Source organism: Carassius carassius, chromosome 14, assembly GCF_963082965.1.
Source record: "Carassius carassius chromosome 14, fCarCar2.1, whole genome shotgun sequence".
Lineage (NCBI taxonomy): Eukaryota > Metazoa > Chordata > Actinopteri > Cypriniformes > Cyprinidae > Carassius > Carassius carassius.
Window position 1 is genome coordinate 9,018,989 of NC_081768.1, and position 19,072 is coordinate 9,038,060.

A 19,072-nucleotide genomic window follows, 5' to 3' on the forward strand; every position below is an offset into this window, starting at 1 on the left:
AAACAGGAAACTTTTCTGAGCTGCTGTTCAAAAGTTCAGAGTTATTAAATCGTTTTAATGTTTTTGATAGAAGTCTCTTATACTCATCAAGGCTGCATTTATTTGATCACAAATACAGTAAAATATTGTGAAATATTATTACAGTTTAAATTTAATAAAATATAATAAAATTAATGAATAAACTAAGCGTGGTGCTTCAACACCATCTGTGTTGGTGGAATATTCCAACGACAAGCTGCCTGTTCATCCTCCTGTCCCAGTGTCTGAAGACTACCTGCTACACTCTTCAGCTTCCTTCATGTTTGTAAACCTAGTCAGTAGCCTACATGTACACCATCGCCATTTCACACATTACTTCACACATACCCACTCACATTAGATTCCCATCTGCACATTCTGTGTGCTTTTTATTTTCATGATTATGCAAAAGCTATTTTCTGCTCATGCACTGATACCTTCAGCTATTGTTGAATTGTGCAAAGCCAAAAGGTTAAGTCAGGTATTTAAGGAAACAGGAGTAGAAGTCATTGATGGCTGACACTGAAATGATGTCCGTTCCTGATTTCATGCTGAAATTACTGGTCAATTTAGACTTACTTCTTTGCTTATACCTGTGATTAAATGAAGAAGAAAATACATTTAAATAATAAAATTATTTCAGTGTTATTTTCTATAGATTATAATAAAGCACTGCAGTTGAAGCTGTGTGGACATGAACCTACTTTACATTTGGACCATTTTACAGAAATATGGCAAAAAGGAAAATGCAGTTTATCTGTTTGTAGAGATTTTCTACCACCTTACATAATGCTGAAAACACATAATTATTCTATAGATTGTGTTCCATCATAAACAAAATATTATGTGCAATATCTGGCTGATGTCCACTGTGTATCTCTTCAAGGAATTCCCCAACACTTGTATATGGATATACAATATAAACTGCTTACCCCTCCAGCACAGACATATTTAACCATGACAAAAATCTATATAGATATTCTATACAGCTTCCTGTCTTAGAATATGAAGTATGTGGTTGTTAATTTAAACAGGTCTGACTAAAGCTTAAATTAGGATTTTTGAGATGAGGCACCCTAAAATCTGATAGCCTGGCATACTCCCAGATTTTACAAGCCCTTGAAACTGAACCATTCTTTTGGCAGAAGGTCACCAACACCCTGTGTTCTTGTTACTTGCTCATTGTCTATTAACTGCTTGTACCTCTTGATGTCATCTCTCGTGGTGTCCAGATGGTAAAGGTACAGCATTAGATTTGATCCTGACGCCAGCAGTAAAAACTTGTCCAGATAATAAAACTGTGCACTTCTGATGGGCTTTGCAAACTGTTCATCTCCCTGGAGAACCATGAAGTTAAACAAACAGTGCATTAACAGACAGTAACACATATCAACATTACAGTTTATTAATAGCCTTTAAATAAGTGCAAAGTGCATTCATGTCACAGCACATAAAATTCAGCACCATATCAGCTTAAAATATCACAATCTCAGTCATTCTCTCTTTTTACCAAAGATGGAGTGTGAAGAGATAAATGAGGATAGAGGAATGTTGTTTTTCTGTCTGGATAATATGAGGCTAATGAAAGTCAGTGAGAGACAGTTTGGTGAGTGGAATATGATTGCTACTGGATATTTAATGTACTTCTTGTATACAAGTATGTGTATGTATCTAACCTCTAGCGTCATGATTTTTTAATGCATATTTGCCTCCCAAAATGTGTGCAATTACAGTGTGTTCCATTAGCATCTTTACCACATTAGAATAAACTGTTTGCTTTTATTATGCTACTTTTGAATTATTATTCTTATTAGTAACTATTATTTATTATTTTTACTGTTTATGCTACCAGCCAAACATTTGTCTGTGTTTGCATGCATACTTTTGAGTACTTTCTATTCAAAATGTCTAAAATGTTTTTATACTCCGCTTTCAACATTAAGTAGCTGTTTATTATTGCAGACTCAGGATTTTCTCTTTAATATAAATGACACAAACACAGATGCATTGGGTCATATTTGGCTCCAGATACACACACAGATGCACAAGTCTAGGAGGCTGGGTGGGAAGACACCAGAGAGAGACTCTGAGCCAGAATGTGACTGAAGAAAACTGAATTGAATGAACTTCAGTTGTGTTGGGGGTTCTGGGAAAGAGGGAAATTAGGGTTTAGAGAGGTCTGCAAGTGTTTAGAGCACTGATGTGCTGACCAGGGACCTGCACAGATGCCATTGATGTTCCAGCAGAGGAACACTGCCAAGAGAAACACTTCCCAAAGGCGTACGCATTCAAATGCAAATTAATTTTTTGAATCTTAAAACTTTTCTTCACATACTTCGCTTATTGGTTCACTCTGAGCTGGACTTGACGATAATTGTAGGTACTGCATAAGCTCAGAACTAATAGCACTTTTTAAATTGCTCATGTCAGTGCAAGAACTGTATTTGTTTTAATAGTTGATACGTTACCATGGTCAGAACAGGTTCAGAAGCATTTGCGGTCCAGATGAAAAGGGTGGGCTCCTTAGAGGTACTCAAAATCCACCGCTTACTGTGACTCCAGAATACAGTATTCACAGCCTTACTGTGCCCTACAAAAAGAAAACAACAGAGCCACAATTTTGATGCCAAGGACCCCAAAATTCATCATCACCTTGCAAGGGACTCCCATACCATAAATACAAAAGGTATAGGCAACTATATATGATTATAAAATATTAAATAAGACGAATACATGTTTTAAACCAAGGGTTTCAAACTCAGTTTCTGGAGGGCCACAGCCCTGCACAGTTTAGTTATAACCCTAATAAAACACATCTGATCCAGCTAATCTAATCATTTAGGCTTATTTGAAAACTACATGGTATGTGTGTTGGAGCAGGGTTGGAACTAAACTGAGTTTGACACCCCTGTATTAGACTATCATGTGCCTGTTGCGATTATGTGATAGGTAGGTGGTCAGATACTTTCTTAATTGCTGTTTATTTTGTTATTGTGAGGAAAATGTGCAGCACGTATTAATATAATCATCTTAATGCCGCTCTCAGCAGTGTGGGTGGCATTGTGATTTTCGCTAACAAGATATTGCTGCAAAGGCATTTCAAACATCTTTTTACCCCTAAGAATGAAAAAGAACTGGGAGTATATCAGGTCATTAGTCCAATGAAAAGAGCATCTATTTCAGGGACAGGAAGGGCCTCCAAAAGTCAGAATTCCCCAACTGTCAGTTTCAGTTGTCAGTATCAAGTGCTGTCAGAATGGCATGCAAAAATCAAATACTAAATCAATTCCTTGATGCCACTCATTGAGGAAATGAAAATAAGAGACATGCAAAGGAATTTTACAAAAATAAACACTACAGATTTGAAGCTATCCCACTACCTGTGTAGACAGCTGGGTTGCTGGTGAGTGAAGAGTTGTACAACAAAACAGAACCATCTCCAGGGCCACACGCAATCTGCTTTCCATCTCCTAGCCACAAAAATAGAAAGTTAACAATCAAAAATGAAGGAATAATTAGTTAAAAAACGACGCTCCTCAAGCACATGTCTAAAATAACTACTAAAGCACACATAAAAACAGCTGTACAAGACTTTATTGTGTTTAACTCCAGGAGTCTACTCGGGTTTGCTGCTGGTGCTACAGTATGGAGTCTTTATGTGAGACCACAGAAGAACCAAAAATGGGCAAATCAACAGGCAAATGATCGTTAGCCATGGCTATTAAGTGCTGTTGATTGTGCATAAAGCTGGAAAAGAAACTGTTTGCTATGCAAAGTTAAGCCAATGAAATTACAGCAGGATACTACAGTGCTACAAGGGTGAACTTTGTGCAGAAATTTGACCATTTATAACGTCTCGGTTACGTATGGTAACCCTCGTTCCCTGAAGGAGGGAACGGAGACGCCACGTCGGTGACCGACGAATATGGGATATCGCTTCGATAGACCAATCTACTTCGAGTGTAAACTAAACGAGCCAATGCACATTGGCATGCAATTATTGCATCCAGCTGCCGCTGATCACTGCGTGAGTATAAGAGGGCCGCAGGTGCAATGCATACCATCTTTTCGCTGAGGAGCCGAGCTGGGGACCCGGCAGCTCAGCGGCGGTACAGCAACCATGGCGACGGGACGTGGCGTCTCCGTTCCCTCCTTCAGGGAACGAGGGTTACCATACGTAACCGAGACGTTCCCTTTCAGTCGGTCACTCTCGACGCCACGTCGGTGACCGACGAATATGGGATCCCTATCAAAGCGCCATGGGTGCTGCCCCTTCCAGTGCCCTGTGCGAGCCGCCTGCGCCCCTATTAGGTGTAGGCCGGGGCTCAGAACAAGAAGCTCCACTCACCGTTGTCAAAGCACTACCTCACTGGGTGAGATTGGATAACACTGGGAAAACGTACCCGGTCCGCTTGAAGCCGGGACGCTGCGGAAGCCCCATCCTTCCCGAAGGAGGTCTCGGAGGCAAATACACATATAGCATCCGTTTAGGAGTATACGGAGAAATTTGAGGTGATTAAAACCCTCTTGGGAAGGCAGAAGTCTGCCGGGGAAACACGGGGCTCTAAGGCTATACCGTGGACTATACACATATGAGTACTGCTTAGGTCTCAATATGGAACCCACCCTTCCATGGTTCTCCCGGATTCATCATGAAGGTCTGGCGCCGGATGTTCCGCCGCGTCCAGCTGCTTAGGGTGATGGAGGATCTCAACAGGGTCTACAGTACGGACACTCTGGAGCGGTTTAAGCAAGACGACACTAACCGGGGCCTCTCAGTGCCACTACCCGTTTGAGGTGAGAACACAGGAGGATACCGGCTCTACACGAAGGCTATAGAACCTAGCGAACGTGTTAGGGGTCGCCCAGCCCGCAGCTCTACAAATATCTGTCAGCGAGGCGCCACGAGCCAGCGCCCAGGAGGATGCAACACTTCTAGTTGAGTGAGCTTGCAACCTGAACGGGCAGGGCACATCCTGAGCCTGATAAGCCAGGGTTATGGCATCCACAATCCAGTGGGCCATCCTCTGCTTAGAGACGGCACTCCCCTTCTGCCGGCCTCCGTAACCGACAAAGAGCTGGTCTGAGTTCCTGAAGCTTTGTGTCCGGTCTACGTAGCACCTTAATGCTCGGACGGGACAAAGCAAAGCCAGGGCTGGGTCTGCCTCCTCCAGGGGCAGCGCTTGCAGGTTCACCACTTCGTCTTTGAAGGGTGTAGTGGGAACCTTGGGCACGTAGCCAGGCCGGGGCCTCAGGATTACCTGGGAGTCAGCCGGCCCAAACTGTAGGCACGAATCGTCGACCGAAAATGCATGCAGGTCCCCTACCCTCTTGATGGAGGCCAGTGCAAGCAGGAGCAGAGTTTTCAATGAAAGAAACTTTAGCTCAACTGAATGCAAAGGCTCGAATGGGCCCTGCTGTAGTGATTTAAGCACTAGAGACAGGTCCCAAGAGGGTATACAGGGGGGCCGGGAAGGATTTAACCTCCTGGCCCCTCTAAGGAACCTGACGATGAAGTCATGCTTACCCAGAGACTTCCCATTCACGGGGTCATGGTACGCAGCAATAGCGGCAACCTGGACTTTGAGGGTGGAGGGAGACAGCCTTCGCTCCAACCCTTGCTGCAGAAAGGATAGCACGACCGCAATCGGGCATCTTCAGGGGTCTTCTCGGCGAGAAGAACACCACTCAACGAACAGGTTCCACTTCAAGGCGTAAGCGTGTCTCGTAGACGGTGCTCTCGCCGAAGTTATGGTGTTCACTACCTCTTGGGGTAGGTCACCTAGAACCTCCGCGTCCCGTCCAGGGACCAGACATGGAGTTTCCAAAGGTCTGGACACAGGTGCCAAATGGTGCCCCATCTCTGAGTCAGTAGATCCTTCGTCAGAGGAATTGGCCAAGGAGGGGCTGTCGCAAGGAGCACTAGTTCGGGGAACCAGGTCCACATGGGCCAATACGGCGCTACTAGCAAGACTTGCTCCTTGTCCTCCCGGACTTTGCACAGTGTCTGTGCGAGAAGGCTCACTGGGGGAAACGCCTACTTGCGTAGGTCCCGAGGCCAGCTGTGTGCCAGTGGGTCCGTGCCGAGAGTTCCCTCGGTCAGGGAGTAGAACAACTGGTGTAAGGTGTACTGCTAGCAACTCTAGGCAATTGATGTGCCACTGCAGCTGCGGGCCCATCTGCTTTAGGGGCACCCCTGCCCGGAGAAATGCAAGATCTGACCACGGAGTGAGGGTTTGGCGACAGGCCGGTGTAACTTGGACCCGGTGAGTGCCGCGCTTCCACGCCCACCTTGGGACTCGGCCATAAAGCCAGTGCTGGAGCGGTCTCATATGTAATAGGCCGAGCGGTGTAAGTGCCGCCGCGGCCGCCATATGCCCCAGGAGCCTCTGAAAGAGTTTCAGTGGGACCGCTGTCTTGCTCTTCAACGTATTCAAGCAGGCTAGCACCGACCGCGCACGTTCCTCTGTGAGGCGTGCTGTCTGTTCGACCGAATCAGACTCCATATCGAGAAAAGAGATCCTCCACGGGAGTTTGCTCTTTTCCAAGCTGACCTGAAGGCCCAACAGGCTCAGGTGCCGGAGCACCACATCCCTGTGCTCGCACAACTGATCTCGAGACTGTGCTAGTATCAGCCAATCGTCTAAGTAGTCGAGAATGCGAACACCGTGCTCTCTGAGAGGAACGAGCTGCCTCCGTGACTTTCGTAAAGACACTGGGAGACCGGGACAGCCTGCAGGGCAGGACCTTGTACTGATATGCCAGTCCTTCGAACGCAAACCGCAGAAAAAGTCTGTGGCGCGGAAGGATGGACAAATGAAAGTACACGTCCTTCAGGTCGATCGCTGCAAACCAATCTTGGGGACGGACGCACCCGAAAATGCGTTTCTGTGTCAACATTTTGAATGGTAGCCGATGGAGGGCCCGATTCAAAACTCGCAGATCCAAGATCGGTGGTAACCCACCACCTTTCTTGGGTACAATGAAGAACGGGCTGTAAAACCCCATCCTCATATCGGCTGGAGGGTCATATCACGTTCTTCGCCAGTAGGACTGCGATCCCTTCCCGCAGGACAGGGGCATCGGACGCTTTCACTGTAGTGGAGCGGACACCGCAGAGCTTGGGGGGATGCCGGGCGATCTGAATCGCATAGCCGAGGCTGATGGTTCGCAGAAGCCAGCGAGACGGGCTGGGTAGCCCTGACCAGGCGCTTAAAAACCGTACAAGCGGGACCAGCGGAACCACAGCCATACCCGCAGTGGGGCAGCGAGGTGGAACACAGGGACCCAACTCGGGCGGCTTGTGAGCAGACCGGAGTGTGGTGCGAGTGTGCTTGGAGGCTGCTGCAGATGCGGCGCGTGAGCGGGGGCGGATGCAGGGGGCTGCCCTCGGCGACGAGCAGGCTGGAGCACTGTGGCCGGCGGGCGGGTAGAGGCAGCAGCTGCCCGCCAGGGCAGGATGTGTCGGGTCGCCTCAGTCTGCTTCTGGGCAGCCAAGACTTGCTGGGCCAGCGCGAGGACAGTGGCGGTTCGGAGTTCCTTTAGAACGTCTGGGTCATGACCACCCTCGTGCAGGTCCTTCAGTGCCTTAGCCTGGTGCACCTGCAGTAACACCATGGCGTGTAAGGCGGAAGCAGCTTCCCCGCAAGCCGTATAGGCACTGCCGGTCAGACCAGACGAGTGCCTACAGGCCCGGGAAGGAAGCACCGGGTCTCCACACCAGGAGGAGGAGGACTTAGGACACAATTGCATCGCTACCGCCCGCTCCACCGACGGGATTCCCGAATACCCCTTCGCCATCGAGGGTGGTGAGGGAGGAGGAGCCCACCAGCCGGTTTCTGGCAGTAAAAGGTGCCGTCCACGACCTGGTGAGCTCGTCATGCACTTCCGGAAAAAAAGGCACTGGGGTGGGGCGCTGAGAACCAGCGCGCGCCACCCCGAGAAACCAATCATCCAGTCACGAGGGCTCGGGACGCGGTGGAGGATTCCACTCGAGCCCTACCCTCTCGGCGGCCCGGGAAAGCATAGCTGACATTTCGGGCTCCGACTCAGGCCTTGCCACCGTCCCAGAGGGCGGCAGCGCAGCCGAATCTTCGTCCGACAGCTCTCCCTCCGATGCTGAGATCGACATCTGGTCGGGGGGAGGCCCACTGCATACCACTGGTACGCTCGCTGTAGAGGGCCCAGTGCGTTCCGTAGGTTGCTCCACTGGATCGGAGGTGCAAGAGGAGTGGTGGTCCCCAGAGGGTTGGTTCCCTGCGGGGTTTGCCACCACTGTGACCCTCAAACCATCCGCGCTACTGCCGGAAGCGCCAGAACGAGCCCCAGATCGCGGCCGCGGGACTCCGCCCCCCTGAAGGTAGCGGAGCCTGGTTCGCAGCTCCGAAATGATCATATTCCCGCAGTGAGAACATGACTCATCCACGAAAGCCACCTCAGCGTGCTCGACGCCCAGACACGTGAGGCAGTGATCGTGACCATCACCCGTTGCCAGGTAACGACCGCACCCAGAAACGCACGGGTGAAACGGCATCCTTATAAGGACGATCCGTCGTCTTTACAAAGACGCACCCGTGAAGTTCTTTTAGAGAAATTTGCTCTTTAGGATATGCTCTTTTAGTGCTGAGGCGCTCAGGGAAATTGGCCGTTTGCAACACGGAAGGGGTAATGCAGCCTGAAGTGTGCAATCCACTCGACACAGGAACGACCGCCGCTGAAGCGCCGTCTCGCCAACACACGAAGCTTCCGAGAGCGTGCTGAACTCGTAGTTCACAGCAGACACCGTTGAGCAGAGCGATACTAACGCTCGGCTCCGAAGCGAAAAACTGGTATGCATTGCACCTGCTGCCCTCTTATACTCACGCAGTGATCAGCGGCAGCTGGATGCAATAATTGCATGCCAATGTGCATTGGCTCGTTTAGTTTACACTCGAAATAGATTGGTCTATCGACGCGATATCCCATATTCGTCGGTCACCGACGTGGCGTCGAGAGTGACCGACTGAAAGGGAACCAAAAGAATAAATATTTAAACAAATATTTTTGTTCAATGCATGACACTTTTAATGTTTTACTATTTGTTCCTGTTGTAAAATATATTTTAGGAATTTTTAAAAAGAAGTCATGCAGTTTGACATAATTTCTGATTGAGCATTTTCTGGTTGTGCAGTACAAAGAAATTTCACAAGTTTAAAGCCTAGTGTGATCATACTGTTCCTCACCTAAATACTGTAGAGAGCTGACAGGGGTTGGAGTTGTGGAAACTGTCAAATGGGCATAAGGCATACATAGTGCTTCAAAATGTGAAGGATATTTACTTAAGAGGCACTTCCTGTTGAAAAACAGTGCATAATTTTCAGCAAAAGCTACCATAGTCTTATTCAGTACTACTGCATTCTTGAGACTCTTTACTGAAACTGACAGAATACTTACATATTTGTGATAGTTGTTGCAGCAGAGTTGCTTTTCTTCTTTACATTGGTCTTTGGTCTAAACAGGGTCCTACTATAAAAGAGATGTATTTTATAGCTTATAGACTAATTCCTGAAAAATCCAAGAGAACATATACTAGTTTATCATAGACAGGATACTTGACTTGGTCACAAGCAGATGCGGCAACAACATTTTTGATGTGCTTTAAAGATTTACATTTAGTCATTTAGCAGATGCTTTTAATCATTAATTTATTCAAGTTTATTTGTATAGCGCTTTTTACGTTACAAATCATTACAAAGCAACTTTACAGAAAATTATGTTCTTACAATATTTAGTAGTAGTTTATAAGTGGTGATTTGTTTGAAAAATGAATACAAGACGTAGTCAGCAAGACGATGAACATTATTAACAGCAATTATTATATGATGCAGTCACACTTGTAGCAATATTTGTTAGTTCTGTTTGTTGATTCAGGATTAGCATCATCTGGGGTCGTCTGAGGGGGTCAGCATCATCTCTTCTCAGGTGTTCTGGATCCAGACTGGAGCTTGTGTATATGTATGAAAACGTATGAAATAAATCCATCCAGACTTACAAATGAAGACAATGGAAGCAATCAAAATCAACAGAAGAGCAATGATATAAAGATGATTGCGATTCTACTAAGACAAACATCATGAAGGTCCCCTTGTACATTCAGTACATAATACTGAAATAAAAAATATGGCAAAAATGGCAATAAAACCTTTCAGTAATGTGAGTCTAAGCAGGTCTGTACATTCCATGGAAACAGAATTAAACAGTGTTTAAATGAATATTATGCTCGTTACCTCAGATTTAACTCTAAAGTTACAGCATAAAAGATCTTAGGTGAGAGTACAATTAGTGTCATTTACTTTAATTCATGTTTAAAAAGGCAACCAGCACACAGCCTGAGTAATTGTTTCTATAGAATAAGCTTCTTCGCCTATTAATTTAGTTAATTTGACATATGCAGCGTTCTATACATGTCTAACAGTATCAATACGCATACTGAAGGGATTTATTTCATACATTTTCAGTATGACTGAATGCTCATAACTACTGTTGCACATTTAACTTACCAATTTCAATTTCCAAAGCCTGAAACCATGTGAACCATATAAAAGTAAACCTGAATCCATTAAGTTTGTTAGACTGCTGTGTGGTCTACTGACTTACTGAGGAGCTGTATTGTATCCTGATGACTTCACTTGTGTGTGAAAAACCAAAGGCTGATCCTTTACACTCTTCTGACAGCTCACACCTAGAAGTCAAAAAGAGAACAGGTCAGTCATGTAATTAAGCTTTGCCTGTTTACAGTCTGAACATTACTCATCTATCATAATTATATACCACTAACACTATAATTTGAAATAAGCTTGATATAATAATATCAGTGAAATTACTACACACTTAAATCATTTAACTGATCATGTATCAAGGTTATTTCAAATTATAGTGTTTAGAGGCATACTATTATATTTTCTCCACCATTTTTATGACTCTTATATCACTCTAGAGTCTCTTTCTGCTACGTAATGAAATAATTTCAACTTAAACCATATTTCATGCCCATATATTTATTTATTTGGTAAATCTTGATACTGTACTGTACAATCAGCTTGTCATTATTGTAAAATATACCCTTTCAGTTTATTTTTTGATATTTAGTTTAGTTGACACAAAATTTATACAAATAAAAACTTATTCAAAAGTAATACGAAAGTCATATTACAGTAAAAAGATGTTATATGATACAACCCGAAGAACTGATCTTTTTCAGAGTTTTCTTCACTTAAGTGAGCTCTTTTTTTCCAGCTCCATTAAAACTAATGCACGTTTCCAAAAATGGTTCCCCTTCCAAGCACAGGCTAAATGTATATTCTGAAAAGTGGCTAATAATTGCAACTACTTCCTAAAACAGAGGTTTCCAATCCAGCCCTGGAGGGCTAATGTCCTGCTGAGTTTAGTTCCAATCTGTCCCAACACACTTGCCTGATGGTTTCTTTCTAGTAATCCTGAAAATGCTGATTAGCTTAATCAGCTGTTTAATAAGGACTGGAGCTAAACTCTGCAGGATAGTGGCCCTCCAAGAGCAGGACTGGACACATCACATCTGTAAAATCAGTCAAATTTATTATTATGCCATAAACTTTTGAGATTTGAACTCAGTTCCTGTCTTTTGCTGGTTTTGCTGTTTTCTTGGGAAACACTTCCAAACAACTTCAACGACTTAAAAATAAACTGGTAGCAAGACTCGGCCAGGAACCCTTTATGCTTTAACTTTGAATAAATTCCACCATATATTGAGAACAATCATTATTGTAATTACTTTAATAATACTAAAAAAATTAGTGCGGGTACTACAAATACAAATGGGGAAAAAATGTCTATGCGCTCTGGACAACATAAAGTTCCTGTCATGAGATCAATCAATATGAAATCATGTATTCTTCATAGATCATACTTATTTCTGTGGTATCCAAAATTATTTCAGTTTACATTGGCAAACAGTACTGAAACAGTGTATTGAAGAAAGATAGCAGTTTCTGTTCTTTGTCAACACACCACATCCTGACATAACCCATTATTCAAGTATATGGCACACTGTTCTGAGATCAACTTGTTATCAGACCTTCAATCACATACCCTAAACTGCTGGATCCCGACTATAAGTGCGTGTCAAAGCCCCGCAGTATGAAGAAAATGAGTTGTCCTAGTTATGGTATTGACTTAGGCCCCAGAAAAAGCTATGGAATAAACCTCTGAGGATGTGTAACTCAAGTAAGGAAGAGAAATAATGCCTAGTTGGAGATGGAAGAAGAGTAAGGGAGAGAGAGGGAGAGAGAAAGAAATAATGATGATGGATTGCTTTTACATCCATGAGACATATAAGACAAAAAAAATCATTATGCAGTTAAAACACTCAAAAAGGGGGAAATTTCTGCAAGCATAGAAGAGATCTAAAAAGTAGTTTGAAATTTCTTCTTCTATTGGTTTTACGTAATTTTGACCAAATGAAAGAGAATGGAGGTACTACAGTAGGTCAGTATGTGGGAAACAATATTTTACCACTTTGCTGAATTGCTTGCAAAGTATATGTGAGGATAAGAGATTCTTACAAAAACATAAACATGAAAAGATCTTACTGACCCCAATTTTTTAATGGTAGTGTATTTTATATTATAAATGGATACATTTCTTTGTCTTTGGAAAGATATGCAAGGATGAATCATGCAAATTAAGACCAAGATCATGTGTTAAGAAAATAAATTGGGTACATTTTGATTTAGCACTGAGTTTTTGTGACGTGGTCTGTGCCTGGTCTCTTCATTCTGTGGTTATGAAAAGCCTTTATCTTTGTGACCTCAGACACCAGATGGCATCAGGCTGTTATATAAAGAGAGACAGTTTAATTTCCATGTATTGTACAAGTTTTTCTAACTAAAAAGAATTCGGCTGTGCCTAATGACAACTTTCTTTTGAAAAGCTATAATCTGGCAATGCCAGAAAGATTAACATTTTGGACAGTAAGGAGTCAGCATCATAAATATTACCACGGGGGGTGTCAATGACATTGAAATGCTAGTTAATCCAAAGGTGTTTTTTTTTCTTTGGCAACGAAAAGAGTGCATGTGTGGTTTTGTAAACTCCAACCGATTTTTCTCTGAGGTTTTGGGCCATGTTTTGCCAGCTCAGCATTCAGAGGGGACATAGTCATCGGAGGAGAACTGAAAATAGAGGAAAAAAACAACATAAATAGACTTCTATTACTGGAAATAATAAAATAAAGCATTTTCCATTGTGGTAGTTGACTAGGAAAAAGGTTAACAGTCTATAAAAGACAATACGTCTACTGTAGATAATTCTGTCTTAAACCAAAATCAAGCGCTGAGTAAATTATTCTTGGATGGGGCTCAAAATGAAACCCTAGGCATTCTAAATCCAAGCACCACCTGGCCAGGGTCAGGAACCTCATAGAGATTGAAAGATGAGTGTTGCTACCTGGGCACAGCTAAAAGTTGTTCATCCAGAGAGACGCCCATCGCCAACCTAAAGCAGATCTCCCCCAGCCCGGCACTTTTAACCTCTAAAAGGGCTACTGAAGTCCCAAATAGAGAAGTCACCAAACAACACATCTATGCAGAAAGAGAGAAGTTGGGGGTAGTCATCGTGTTGTACGGTCTCACACAGACCACTTTCCTCACAGAATGCAAACCAAAGCCAAACCTTGTAAAAGCTTTACATCTTAAATAATCCTGGCTTTGTGAAACCATAAACTGCTAATTGCAGGACTGTAAAAATACCAAAGGTGCTATACATGTGAACTCTAGAGCGGCTTTAGGTTAACAATATGGATCTTTAAAAATCTGTCAAAAAAAATGTAATACTGTAAATATATAAAAATACATATTGCACAGATGCACAAACATGAAAAGTTACTGCTAGCACAGTACTTAAATTGCCACCAAGTTCATTAGAGATGGCCCATGACCCTGCCATTGAAATGCTTAGGTCACCTCTCAGGAAAATAAACTGCCACTTCATTATTTAAAATATTTACATACTATGGTAATTATGTTTCATGTCTCAAAAAAAAATCTGTTTTGAAACTTGATTTTGGTATGGAATAGATTAGTGGTAAACCAGGAAGAATTAGTACATTTGAAAACTAAACAGTCATTCTTCTTCAGAAAAATGGCACCATGCTGGCACTGTATGGATGGTGTATTTTCCCAAGCTTCAAGTATTTTTAGGAAGCCATTTGTTATAATTAAAATCATGATGTTTATGCATATTTCGGAGGTGAATTTTGTTTTGAGGTTGCAAGATTTAACCAATGTTATCATTAAGTGTACAAGGACATGCACTGACTTTCTATCACTCTCTAAAGTATCATAATCCTGGAATATTCCAAGATAGAAGACTCCATCTTTATCTGGTTATCACACAGAAGCCTACTCACACTTTAGAGTTTAGTTGAACACTTTAGTTGAATGCTATTTAAAAAATTTTTTTTTATATATGCTACTATTGTTTTTACAATAAACATACCGAGGTAAAATATACTGTATCAAATATTTTCAATATTTTTCAATTGCTAAATTTGAAACTAAAGTATGTTTATGTTTCAGAGTTAAGTGAATACTTATGATGCCTCAGAGTGAAAGATTCATGAGAAGCTCTGAAGTATCCAGGTCAAGCAGTTAAAGTCCATTAGAACGTCCGATCCACACACAACTTTCTCAATGGAAAGGCACAAAGAAGAGACTTTACAAAAAGACACAACAAAGAACTAAGCCCTGGTTAATGTAACTATACAACAGAAAAAGAAAAGAAAATATTGTATAGTCCTACTGTAGGAATTCACGCCCACATTGCCACAAAGTCTCTATAAAGAACATCTATGAAAGCATGTTATATTAAACTACAGTGGCAGAATCTAAGAGATTGATAAGATAAAAGATCTGATAAGAGATTGCACAAGCTTCCTCTAAAAGAGAACTGCACTAAAGCTTTGAAAAAAAAACTTGATTTAAGTCAGTGTCTTACTGCAGTGCAAATCATAAAGTGGAGAGGTCTAGGGTCATCATTCCTGTCCAATAAACTAGTTATTGGGGTAATTTGTTGTTTTATATGAATCACTATGAATCTGTGAATAACAATGCAAAGAATTCAGGCATAGTTATTTAACTAAACATGAGTGTGTAAAAGAAGAAATTTAATTTATATATATTTTAAAGTTTTTAGTATTTCTGATTTTTGTGACTTTGCCTCTTCCTGGGCCTCCTTTACTTTCCGGGTCTGCTGGCATTTCTCCAACAGTGTTTACAAAATGTGATATTCCGAATATTAGCATATAATTGACGTTATGCAAAAGTTTTCAGGTTCAGTTCACAAAGCCATCTTGTCATAAAGCTGTAACTGCTGTTTAAACAGCATGAAATCATAAAAGAGGCTTCCTAATTGGACGTATTCTGCCATGACCATAGAAAAATCTGTTGAAAAAATAGTTTTTACGCCTGTGAAAAAGACAGGTGTACCATGCTTTATATCTCTACCACAAATTTACAATGTTATGACTACTACAGTAATGAATGTTATCATACATACGGTGTGCTTTTAAATACATTTTGTCTGCCCTACATAATTTCTTACCCCAAATATTCAACAATTGCCCAAATGGATAAAGGTGAACAACAATAACAGACCAAAAACAGCATCTCTGCTGCAGGCTAGTATGTCTGGACTGCAGTTTCTGTGCCCAAATTCTCAGAACAGGCTTTGCTGTCTCCACAGTTCCACTCACATCATTACAAGTCGCTCCTGGAAAAGCACACCGATGAAGCTCAGTGAGATCCTTTTCACTTAAAGCAGATGTATCGTTTTCCGCAGTGAGGTAGGCACATGAAAAACACTAGTTATACACAGTCTGAATTGTGGCTTGTGGGTTTTTTCTAACCATCTGGTCTATTTTGAGGTGAGCTGGTTTTTCTGAGATTTCTCTCATGCTTCTGTTCAAGCTTGGAAAGGTCCAGTTTTGTCACCAAGCGGCATTTGTGGTCCACGGGGAGAGTGTAGCAGTGTTATTGGCCTGTCCGTCACCAGACCCTGTGATGAACTGACTGTTTTGCTCCATGATGAACAGACTAAGCAGTGGATACACTGTGAAACAAAAACTTTAGCATTTTCACTACATATTATCTACATTTACAGGCTATTTGTGAAGAACCTCAGTTTCTGTTGCATAAATTTTCAAAGATATATATATATATATATATATATATATATATATATATATATATATATATATAAAAACACAGATGCATCTAAATAAATTGTGGAAAAGTTCATTTATTTCAGTAATTCAACTCAAATTGTGAAACTCATGTATTAAATAAATTCAATGCACACAGACTGAAAAAGTTTAAGTCTTTGGTTCTTTAAATTATGATGATTTTGGCTCTGATTTAACAAAAACCCACCAATTCACTATCTTAACAAATCAGAATATGGTGACATGCCAATCAGCTAATCAACTCAAAACACCTGCAAAGGTTTCCTGAGCCTTCAAAATGGTCTCTCAGTTTGGTTCACTAGGATACACAATCATGGGGAAGACCGCTGATCTGACAGTTGTCTAGAAGACAATCACTGACACCCTTCACAAGGAGGGTAAGCCACAAACATCCATTGCCAAAGAAGCTGGCTGTTCACAGACTGCTGTATCCAAGGATGTTAACAGAAAGTTGAGTGGAATGAAAAAAATGTGGAAGAAAAAGATGCACAACCAACTAAGAGAACCACAGCCTTATGAGTATTGTCAAGCAAAATCGATTCAAGAATTTGAGTGAAGTTCACAAGAAATGGACAGAGGCTGGGGTCAAGGCATCAAGAGCCACCACACACAGACATGTCAAGGAATTTGCTGAACCACAGACAACATCAGAGGTGTCTTACCTGGGCTAAGGAGAAGAAGAACAGGACTGTTGCCCAGTGGTCAAAAGTCCTCTTTTCAGATGAGAGCAAGTCTTGTATTTCATTTGGAAACCAAGGTCCTAGAGTCTGGAGTAAGGGTGGAGCAGCTCATAGTCCAAGTTGCTTGAAGTCCAGTGTTAAGTTTCCATGGTCTGATGATTTGGGGTGCAATGTCACCTGCTGTTGTTGGTCCATTGTGTTTTTTGAAAACCAAAGTCACTGCACCCGTTTATCAAGAAGAGTACTTCATGCTTCCTTCAGCAATTCCGTTGGAGTGCTTGGCTGGCCAGTAAACTCACCAGACCTGAACCCCAGAGAAAATATATGGGGTATTGCCAAGAGGAAAATGAGAAACAAGAGACCAAAAAATGCAGATGAGCTGAAGGCCACTGTCAAAGAAACCTGGGCTTCCATACCTCCTCAGCAGTGCCACAAACTGATCACCTCCATGCCATGCTGAATTGAGGCAGTAATTAAGCAAAAGGAGCCCCTAGCAAATATTGAGTTCATGTACAGTAAATGAACATACTTTCCAGAAGGCCAACAATTCACTAAAAAGGTTTTTTTTTGTCTTATGAAGTATTCTAATTTGTTGAGATGGGTTTTTGTTAAATGTGAGCCAAAATCAAAACTTTTCCACGACATTCTAATTTATTGAGATGCACCTGTATATTAAAATCTGTACTTTAAATGTTCTGTCTTCTGATGTTGAGATGAGAAGATTAACATTCCATGGACAGAACTATGATGCAGTCACAGGAGCAAGATGAGCTTTCAAAACTCCAGATGCCTCCTCTTTCTATAGGAATCACAAATAAAGTGGCCCCAAGTTTTGGGTCTTCATTTAAACATTTTTACTGTTTTATAATTTGATTTAAATGTGTTTTATTACATAATGCAAACAAGTTTAAGTATGGTTTAAGCAGATACATGCTGTTTGAATGATTTATGATATACCATTTATTTCTGATTTACAAGACAACAAGGGGCTTATTCAGATTTTTTAATACACTAATTTACTGCTGGTTGCATATGAATATTTCAATGTTATCTCTCATCTTTATGGGTTGGTTAATCACAGTCTGGGTAACGGAATGTTCTACATGCAGACTTTGTTCTGCATTTCATCTGGAGATGGGTCAAAGAAGGCATTTGTTTCCTTTTTACCGTTTCAGCATACTGCTTTTGTTTTCCTTTCACTGAATCAAAATCGGGTGTATCTTATTTCATACCTCTGCATTCAGTAGAAACACTCTGGAGTCGGAGCATGCGGACATTTTTGCACTCAGTGGACACAGTGACAGATGCACCACCCGGCTAAGCAATGTGCCAACAACTCTACCTGAGGCAATTCCACCTGGAACAGAGATGTCATGTTTGGGAGATGGGACAAAAAAGTGATTGACGGAGAATATATTCCAGAGAAGATCATTCTTAGATCATTCTCAGGTGTCACAGTTTTATATGCTGTGCAGACGAGCAGAATTTTTCAGTCTGTTTCTGAATCAAGGACTTTGCATGCGTTTATTATTGTCTTTGATCTGTGTGTAGCAGCGATCAATGTCCCAGACTATAACATAACCTTCAGAAGCACTACAGAAGAGGAGACAATCTCTAACCGTCCCAAAAGCCATGGCAGACACATCACCATGGTGACCACTGAGCTCCAAGGGAGGCTACAGGAAACATTAAAATAAGATTTAAATGTTAACTAACATTTTTTAATGCTGTGCAACAATGCAGTCCTATTAAATGTTACAAATGACTAAATGAATAAAAACTCTTTTTATTCCCAAAAATGTAAAAAAATCATTTAGTATGGTATTGATGGTACTTGCCAGTCAGCTGAGAATAATTATATATATATTGGTTTAATGAAAATAGATATAGGTAAAAAAGGACCTCCAGGTTGTTGTTTTCATAAATTCTTACATTCTTGTCCTGCCATGGGACAGGACAGCAGGCAAGCTGCAGGTGGGACACTGGCTTGTTGCAAGTTAAAGAGAACCTTTCAGTAAAATAAGAAAAAAAAAATAAGTCACAGCAGCCATGGAGATCTCAGTAGTCCTCTGTAACACACAATGAGAAAGTCGTAAATGTTTAGCAGGGCAAAATAACA

The 19,072-nt window shown here is 42.0% G+C and overlaps 1 pseudogene; it reads right to left on the minus strand.

Annotated features, from left to right (window-relative positions):
* Window positions 1–490: 490 nt before the first annotated feature.
* LOC132157571 (WD repeat-containing protein 27-like) lies at window positions 491–18,972 on the minus strand (annotated as a pseudogene).
* Between the last annotated feature and the right edge of the window lie 100 nt (window positions 18,973–19,072).